The sequence below is a fragment of the Mugil cephalus genome, chromosome 11 (genome assembly GCF_022458985.1).
Source record: "Mugil cephalus isolate CIBA_MC_2020 chromosome 11, CIBA_Mcephalus_1.1, whole genome shotgun sequence".
NCBI lineage: Eukaryota > Metazoa > Chordata > Actinopteri > Mugiliformes > Mugilidae > Mugil > Mugil cephalus.
Window position 1 is genome coordinate 4,118,188 of NC_061780.1, and position 9,358 is coordinate 4,127,545.

Here is a 9,358-nt window from a genome sequence, read left to right on the forward strand (position 1 = left end):
TGTTGTATTGATGTAGTTTACATTTTAGAATTTAGTCATGGAAGCACTGTGTAAGCAGCTCCTAAATAGTCTGTAAAAGACTGTTCCTGTTTGTAACAGCTGTTACCTGAGTGGCAAATAAACTAAAATGAATAACAACAATTATAAATACGCACCGATCAGGCATAACATTATGACCAATGACAGGAGACGTGAATCATCATGTGATAATACAGTGCTCAGCTGGGAAATGTTTGGATGTGGCATTCATGTGGACACACACACAAAACGGTTTAGGAACAGTTCAAAAACATGAAGAACAGCACAAGGTGTTGACCTGTCCTCCAAATTCACTAGATCCCAAACTGATCAAGTATCTGAGGACCCTCCCCACCCAAAAGGCTGATCTCTGTATGTGAAATTTAGATGACTGAATGAATTTTGATGGCCTTGGTGCCAGTTACAACTTCATTTCAGGGACGTAGATTGGCTAAACATTATTAATAACAGTTAAACAAACACAAAAAAAAATCTGTGTTTATTACCATCTCTTACCTTAAAAACTCTTACTCTTGTAAGTAGCGTCCTACAAAAAGAAGGTTAACTGAAAACACTTCAGTGCAAAAAGGTTTGTAGTGAAACTAGACTACATTTTTGTATGTGAAGGTTTTTGCTCATAAGCCAAACACTGGTATGTTTGAGCTGCTGGTGGCACTAAATCAAATATAAAGGTCACCATAGTCAGTTTTAACAACTACTTAGACTTAGACCAAGACTAACTTTATTGTCATTTTATATGCACAGGGTGTACACAGAACGAAATTTCATTGCAATCGACAGGTCGTAATAAAATTATATAAAATACAATATAAAGTGCAGCAGTGATGTAGATGTATAGAAAAAAATGTTTAACAGTGCAAAATATCAGTGCTGGTAACTAGGCACCATTCACCCCATTTCTGAAGAGACATTTCTTCCTCTGAATACCAAAAATATCTGGATCTAAATATCAGAACTCCACCGACAGATTTCAAGATTAGTTGGGGATCAACCGAGTGACACCAAGCCATGCATGGCTCTAAATAATCTAATCAAACTGTCAGATTACTTCACTATTTAAGAGCTAATTAGCTAATCAACTGATTAATCACTAAGTCTGTTTGGGGGTGCAGCTTGTTGGCTATATCATTTGCAATCCAGCATTTGACTGACTGATTGTTTGCTTTAATCACTGATGTTGCCCCTTTGTTTACCGGTGAACCAGTATCAGTTCACATTTGATCTCAGTGGCAGTGTGATCACAAGATTATGTGATGATGATTATCTGAGCAGCTTTAGAGTTCATGTGTAAGCTTTTATGCTGTTAAAGGTACATGTAACACAGGTAGGTTAATTGTACTATTATAATGCTTTTACCTGCCCTCTACAGCATTTGTTTATTGCTGGCTTTGTTGAGGAATTGATGAACTTGTCGTTTAGCTGTGGGCCATTCCTGATGAAGTGACATCAAACCCATCTGCCAGAGAAATGGATCTATCTGTAGCTCTTTCACTCTGCTCTGACCTCTCCCCCTCTGTGTTTTCTCTGCCCACTCTCCTGCCTCTCCCTACTCTGTCATAACACAGCCCGACACGACTGGCTCGGAAAAGGTCGTGGAGAGAGGGAAGGAGAGCGAGAGCGAGATAACGGAGTGATCCCCACATTTCACACACACCTGTTTCTCATTCCCGAGCTCATTACTCTTCCCAAGGCGGATGGGCCAGTGAGGAAGAGCAGTGCACGAGAGCCACTGGAAATATTTTACAGAGAATATAAACAGACTCCAAAACAGAGCCACGCTGAGGCCCACATGATCCATACATAGAGCATAAATCATACACAAATTCTCCAGTCCTCTGGTATTTTCTGCTGTGTTGCCCTTCAGAGACAGTTTACATTTAACACACCAAAACTGCTCCAGGGAAGAGTTTCTGCAGCTCCCAGCTAAACCGTTAAACTGATGTTTTGGGATAGGAAAATGTGTAAATGTGAAGGTTAAAAATAGCAAACAAAGCTTGAAAAGAATACAGGTTGTAAAAAGAGATCGAGACACTCCTGTCTTGCAGAGGAATGGCATTTCTCAGAATAGAAATTCCTGTTTCTGCAGAACTAAGTCTGAGCAGGCAGTCACGCCACATTTGGGGCACCTCCAGACTGGAGCCACGGACGTCCTCTGCCACATCTGGGGGTAGTAACGCGATCCGCTGATCCCGTTCCTTGACCTCTGCCCAAGCAGGCCCGACTCACGGAAACCACACTTCCTGCTGCGCGCGAGGTGGCGATCGACCTCAACCTCCTTTTACGCCCTCTTTGCCCCCCGGAGGATGTTTCCGCCTCTCCGCTGCTACACTGTGGTTGAGGATGGCCGAAGGAGCAGGTGGTTAATTCCCCGCACGATTCCTGGTGCCAGTCAGTTATTTAAGACCCAGTTAGCCCCGAGCGATAATCCAGCAAAATCTGTGAGAGATCACGAATTGAGAGGGTGACAGACACGGCAGGGTTATGTCCAGCTTCCAGGAGGACCTGGGACTGTGAGAGATCATGTAGGAAGGCAACAGACGGAGGTGAGGCCACCTCTCCACGTCCACGCTCATGAACGTTCACTGCAAAACATCTCCATCCATGGACACATTTAGCCTCCTATTGCACTACCAAAACTCTTGTTTAAAATCAGGTAATGTTGAACAATTATTGTTCCATTCCCAATACAAAGCAGCTCGTTTAAATAATTATTTAATCCATAGGTCTTCAACATTCATGGCCCCTAGCACTAGGCCAAGTTTAATATAGAACACATATAGTTAGTACGGGGTCCCTACTTAATCTCTCCATCAGTTTGAGGGACTTTGGCCTGAAAAACGTTGAAGACCACTAGTCTAATCCATCCTCACTGTTCAGTCTTTGCAATATTTGTTTATTTGTTTACAGTTAACATCAGGGAGCATCGACAGATCAATAAAAGAATACCGGACAGCCCTGGGTGTGCAAATGCTTCCCCGGAGATTATCCATAAGCGACAGCACCTTAACAATGTCTTCATTCAGTAAGAAATAGCTTTTATGTGTTGTTACAGGTAGATCTCTCTGAAATAATACACAAAAATTCTTGATTCTAGTTTAGTCGTAAAACAGCATAATTCTTTACAAGCTATCCAATCAAAAAAAAAGAAAAAAGAAAAAAAGACGGGAGCGTAATCATCAGTCTTTCTTAGGGCATGTTTCCTTCACTATATATTAGAATCTTAATTATATCAGTGGGCACGGCTCATTAAGGCAGTTACTCACATCCTGTATTAATCAGGACTCTGCTCTGGCATACTTTAAAGGATTGATGGGCAGAGCCACGTCCGGTTTAAATACTTCTTATTTAAATTCCTCTGCGTCTCTCCATGAGCTCGCTCTGGACTAGTTTCCTCACGACCTTCTTTGCTGCTTCTGTTTACATGTACGGGTAACACGTGGAAGCCCACGCAAAATCAGAGGTATTAAAAGTGAGGCGGTCACGCTTTTCATGTCATTTCATTTCACTATCAGAGCTGGCACACCAGCAGTGGATGGATACGTTTTCACAAGCTTTAATAGATAAGCACGGCTATATTTATATAACAGCGAAACTTTGGATTTAAATCTTAAGCCTGGTCCTTTCAAAACAGAAACCCATCTGTATACCTAGATAACACTTTAACAAGTTAATGAGAGCGGAAAAAAGTTTTCTTCTAATACCCTGTTCTCAATCTTGCAATCTGAACTCTTGAAATCGGTCTTGAAAAATATCGCAGCATACACACACACACACACACACACACACACACACACACACACACACACACACAAACACACACAGGGCTAGGATTAATAACACTTCAAAGAGAGGAAGCAGTACCGTGGCCAGCTTCCTGCCCCGGCCCATCTTGGACCATTTGCTGGCATCTCTGAGGCTGATGAGGGCCTTCTGAGCCATGTGGTGGCTATTTGGAGGTACAGAGGTAATCGTCTCAATAACCATCAGTGTAGCAGCACTTTGCCTTCTGTAGGTTAAGTTCACATGTGAGGGGGCCTGAGACGCCTAAACTTGTTGTGCTGTTGCTCAACCTTGATGGGGCCCATTTGTAGATCATTTACTTCCTGGTGTTTGTTTTGTTTTTTTGTGTTTTTTTTTTTTTTTTGGTCAAAATCAAGCGTCTAAAGTACAGAATGTGCAGCTGTTTCCTAATTTTTCAAGTGGCTCCATCTCCAACTTATCTCCTTTACCATACACAGATCAGCCACAATGTTAAAACCACTGACAGGAGAAGTAAATAACACTGACCGTCTTGTGACAACACAATGTTCTGCTGGGAAACTTTTGGAGGCCCCTCCACTCAACCCATAGGAACCAAAGGCCCCTACTAACATTGTGGTGCCAGAAACCACAGGACAACTGTTTTGGAGGCAGGAATATGGTCACAATGTTATGCCTGATCGATAAACATTTGTGTCAATCACATTTTCTGGACAGGTCGCCAGCCTATCGCAGAGCTAACACAGAGACAAACAACCATTCACATTCACACCTATGGTCAGTTTAGAATGGTGAACCTAACGAGCATGTCTTTGGAGGTGGAAGGAAACCAGAGTACCACTCAAACACAGGGAGAACATGCAAACTCCACCTAGAAAAACCTGAGTCGCACTCAAACCCAGACCTTCTCACTGGGAGGCATCAGTGTTAACCAGTTTGGTCAGCTTGGCATCCTACCATCAGGGGAACTCTGAGTATCTTATGAAACCAATTTGCTAATTAACGTTATAGAAACATGCTTTCTAGTGGACAGCATATCAGTTCCTGTCCTACAGGTGGATCAATACATTTTATTCAAGTGCTTGCATAGTTATCCTTTTCTGTCATTGTCTTCTGATCTAGATGTGAGCATAGTGACTTAAGGCCCTGACCTGGTGGTTGACCTAAACATGCTCACACTGGTGTGTCCCCCTCTGTTTATTTTGCCCTCTTTCCTGACCTCTCCCCCCCTCTCCCTCTCCCCACCACCCTCCCGCCAAATGACGCCTTTTGTTTGGAGTTTACATCTGGTGGAGGAACACCATGCCTTTGCATAGTTTTGTTTTTATTGTTCACAATCTTTCTCACAGGGGAAGGAAAGACAAACAAAAAAAAAAGGGAGGACGATGTTCACAAAGTCTTGAACATGTCAGAATTGTTGACCCAGCGCCACAGTTGTTTGGATGTACATGAAGCCTTGTTAAATTAAAGCTCCAGCGTGCCATCGCTCTCACCGAAGTCCTGCTAAGGTGCGAAGCCTGGTGTGGATGTCAGCCATCTGCTGACTTCTGAGCTGATGCTTCTGTCGTATTGTTTTCTGAGGAAGGCAGTCATAATGAGTTTGGAACCCAGAGTGTATGATGAGAATGGTTGGAATGTAGTGTGTGCAATTCCTGATATTAAACATCAATATTTGCGCAGAATAACTCTGGGAATTTCCAAGTTGCTCAGGGCTCCACAGCCTTTGGCAGTACATCTTTCCTGTGGTGGGACAATACCAGACATTGATGGGCCTTATCAGAGAAGGAGACGGCATTACGAAAAGTATGCTGCACTGAGACTTAGAGGTCAGTCAGCCAATAGGTCTCCACACAAGCAACCCAAGCTAACGCTTTCAGGCTTTTTATGAAAACAAACACTAGAAAGTAGGGGATTACTTTTTGTATGGGTCTTTCAACTGCATGACCAGAGAGGATGTCATGTCTGCATGGCAGTGCTGCACCTGCAATAATACTGATTGCTGTCAAAGTCACAATGTTTGGTAGGACAGGATTCAGAGTGAGGTCATTATGCTGCCGGAGTTAGACTCCAGTAATTCCTAATATTAAAGTTACGCTGTACACAGAACCAAACCAAGCATTTTTTGTATATGTCAGATACTCACCTCTTTAAACTCTCAGCTGAAATTTGACAAATATGCACAGACTAACATAACAAATACACAAAACATGTGATAATTATGTAATACTGTACATGAGTTCACATGGTGATGAGTTTTAACAATTAAGATTAATTTTTATTTATTTTGTCTCCAACCAGAGTGATGTAATCTTGGTTCTGGATTCCTAAACCCTTGTTCCACTTGGTCAGCAACTCAATAATTAACTCACTTTCTTCACTAAGCCTTTTACATTTTTATGCAATGCACCATTGTTCCTATGTAAAAACAAACAAATCCTCTCATACTTTTGGTTAAGTGTGTTTCTTTGATGCTTGAAGTGCCTCATTTCAAATGAAAAGCTTCCCAATTGTGACATGTCGGTCACATCACTGTCATATAAAGAATGTACTGTAAAACTACATATGGTTTTACAGTCTGTAGAGCATAAACACCCTCTACTCAACAGATACAAACTATAACAATAACAATAATTATGTAAAATCTTAAATAAAATCGTCATGTAACAACATACACTGATCAGACACAACATTCTAACCACTTTCCTAATATTGTGTAAATCTCCATTGTGCCTCAAAACCAATATTAAGTAAAAACTTCAATGTTGTGAATGAAAGCTAGTTGTGTTGTGACTTTTGATTTATCTTCTTAGGATCTCAATGCAAGGGCAACAGCAAATAGTAAACTTTTTTTGGGGAAATGATGTTGAAACAGGGATGCAGTTTTGCTTTTGCTAGGTATTTAAAATCACTGAAAATATAAATCTGGATAGTGACAGTTACTAAAAGCAAGGCCGACTTCAAAGGTTTGATGGCAGAAGTAAGACGCCACCACACAGCCTGGCCATTCGCTTGAAAAAAAAAAAAATCTCCTGGGACAGAACACACAAGCATTTAGATTGAGCCCAGACCTATAAAGCTCAACTTTTCTACATGTGTGCCTCAATAAGAAGCATCCTAAAGAGGCTGCTGCTGCTTTGACTGTACTCCTATAGCACAGAATCCAGGTGAAATTAAAATGGTTTCCACATGTATTCCTCCTATATACTACCTAATGAGCTACACCAAGCTCAAGGGTCATCGGGGAGAGAGGGTTTGTGGATAAGGCGTAAATCCCACAGTTTGTGAACAAGCTAGATGCAACCTCAAGCTCCCAACAACTTTTCCTGTTGTAATTCAGCCATGGATGAAGTAAACTAAAAGAGGAAGTTAACCGTCTCTCTGCAGTCCAATAGTTCACTTTGATTTCTCCTCGTCCAACAGGAAGATAGAGGTCTCCTCACCTGTCCCGTGACAGAGGTGTTGATGAACATAAGTGCTATTGTCCCCTTAGGGAAAGAAGTCTGGTCTTCCTTTGTTCTTGTCGCTCAACAGGAGACACAGACCTTTTACCATGTAGGGGTTGCAGCCTGTGGTGACATGTGTGGGTTCGCTTTCACATTATGTAGCAGCTCTGCTTTTTGAACAGTGGGGTGGTCGGATGTAGATATACTGGTACTTGTCAACACCTATCTTGTCCCAACTAAGTGGGCGTACCTTGTAGGGACATGAACCATACTGACGTGGCTCAGTTTACTGGTCTCACACAAGTGGATCTTCTCATGTCACTGATTTAAACCTTAGCACATAATTAGTTGCAGAGATCTGCATACTCAAACATTTTTTGTTTTTGTTTTTTGGTATGAAAGACACCAACTAAGCATTATGATATAATTTGAAACATGTGGTTCATCTACATCAGGTTCAAATTTTAATGAATGAGCGCTTACAACCGTTTGGAATTGGCCATGTGTTCACCAAACGTTGCTCCATTTAATGAGGGCTGGAGTGCAACAGCTTGCTGCCAGGCCAAAGGCTTTGCACCCAGGTGCCAAAGTGCTTGCTGCCTTTTGATGAGGACAGTAACAGGCCACCGACATCTGCGCCAATTCCCGGGTTGTAACTCAACCAGTATCCAAATGACCATGAAACCACAAATTATGGATCAAAGCCAAGGGCATGGACATGTAGCCCTTTAATATAATGGTAGAGCTTGATTCAAAATGACAGTCATTTATTAAACACACCATGTGAATTTACAACTTTATATGATGTTAATTCCACTGAGAGTATGTCTGTTTGTCACTAATGAGTTTGCGACCTCAGGCAAACAAAATTTACAGTCGCTGGAAGATGTGTCCCCACCCAAACAGACGTTCCATGTCAACTTGTTCAGCTCAAACATGTGGGTACAGCACAGAGAGCATTTCATAATGTGTCCCAGTGGGGCATGTGGTACTGCTGTGTGCAACCTTGCAAGAACTCACCGTGCTAGCAGATCTTTGATCCTGCTCTTTGGCAAATGTCACCCTAATGCTGGCAGTGAGGTTCAATGTGTCATGGTTTTCAGTAACAGAGGTGGTCCTGGCTTATAACCCTGTTCAGTTTCAAGGAGAGGCGATTTTCCCAGTGCCATCAGCCTTAATCAAAATCACATTGTCTTCAGCTATTGGCCCATGGTGAAACTTGGAGGCTTATCCTGAACTTAGCTTTGAATAGGCTGAGTCTTAAGATTGATTTGGCCACCATCCTCTGCTCTTTGATATGGTAGAGCTCTTGCAGGAAGCTTTAGTACCCCTAATCAGCAGCTTGTGGTCCAGTCCAAGCTTCCCTGAGGGGTGCAGAGAGAAGACTGACCCACAATGTGAGCATGAAGTGGTGAGACTGAAGGGGGGAGGCAAGGCCAGCTTGGCAGACACACAGTCTGGCTCCAACCATGGATGACCTGAGGGTACACTCCAGTGTCACATGGTCATTAAATCAAGGATCCTCCATTAAACTGGACACAAGTGCTATTGATGGCAGTATCTGACTCACTGACACGTTTTATGCGACCATTACAGGGACCACTGACCAGGACACAGTTAAAGGGGAAGTTGGACAATGCCCAAGGGCAGCGATGAATCAACAAATCACTGTGATCAGAGAGTTAATAGTATGGCATAGTGTGTATATTGTCTTGCACAGATTTTAGTATTGTATTTCTGACTGCTTCTCTGTCTCCTCAATTTTCAAATTAAATGTTGTGGATCTATAAAGATGGAACAATTTGGGGAAAGTGCTTTTGGAGATAGATACATTTGTATGACTCGTATTCTGCAGACTTTTGGCAAAAGTTACAGCATCAATGTCCTGCAGTTCCCTAAAGCCTCTTTCACATCGAAACCTGGATCAACCCACGTCATCCCAGGTTTTTTGCTCGATGTGTCTTGGGGATCCGCTAATTTACATGATGACGTAGGTGTATGTGCTTTTCACATTCTGATTTTGTCACTGGATGGTCTGTCAGACTGTATTCTTTTAGAAGCTCTTAGAAGCGCGCTGTGAGCGGCTCAAAAACAGAGCAAAGTTTTGGTCTACTCTC